The sequence below is a fragment of the Malurus melanocephalus genome, unplaced genomic scaffold, assembly GCF_030028575.1.
Source record: "Malurus melanocephalus ecotype Western Australia unplaced genomic scaffold, MMel_1.1 scaffold_297, whole genome shotgun sequence".
Lineage (NCBI taxonomy): Eukaryota > Metazoa > Chordata > Aves > Passeriformes > Maluridae > Malurus > Malurus melanocephalus.
Window position 1 is genome coordinate 364,063 of NW_026623529.1, and position 876 is coordinate 364,938.

Genomic DNA, 876 nt, shown 5'->3' on the forward strand with positions numbered 1-876 from the left:
CCTGAGCTGCCCCAGCAGGGCCCTTGAGGCCCAGTGGCATCCTGGAGTGCATCGGGAAGAGAATTGCCCAGAAGTCGAGGGAGCTGATCGTGCCCCTCTGCTCAGCCCTGGTGAGGCCACATCTGGAGTGCTGTGTCCRGTTTTGGGCTCCTTGGTACAAGGAAGACATGRAGCTCCTGGARCAGGTCCAGGRGAGRGCAACACCGRTGACTGAGGGACTGGAGCATCCCTCTTACAAGGACAGGCTGAGGGAGCTGTGTCTGTTCAGTCTTTAGATGAGATGACTGAGATGGGACTTCATTAATGTGTATAAATATCTAAAGGATGTGTACCAAGGGGATGGAGCCAGGCTCTTCTTGGTGGTGGCAAGCAACAGGATGAGAAAGGCAATGGGCCTGATGCACAGAAGAAGAAACTGATGCACAGAAAGWTCCACCTGAATATGAGGAAGAGCTTTACAATGTGGGCGACCACACGCTGGAACAGATTGCCTGGAGAGGTTGTGGAGCCTCCCTCCCTGGAAATAATCAAGAATCGTGTGGATCCAGTTCTGTGCTGTGTACTCCAGGATGACCCTGCTTAAGCAGGGAGGTCAGACCAAATGACCCCCTGTGGTCCCTTCAACCTGACCCACTCTGAGATTCTGTGATACWGTGAACTGCTGTGAGCACTGTGCCATGTGTGTTCATCAAGGCTGAGCTCTGTGCCTATGACAGCAGGACTGTACTGGGTGTCTGAGTGCCACTACATTTCTTCAATCACAGGATGCTTTCCAGGGTGTCCCTGCATTGTCTATGTAACCACAGTACATGTTGTTATTCAGTAATTGCTCAAAAATATAAAGCAGGTCCTTATTTGTGCAAYGGCTAAAACTTG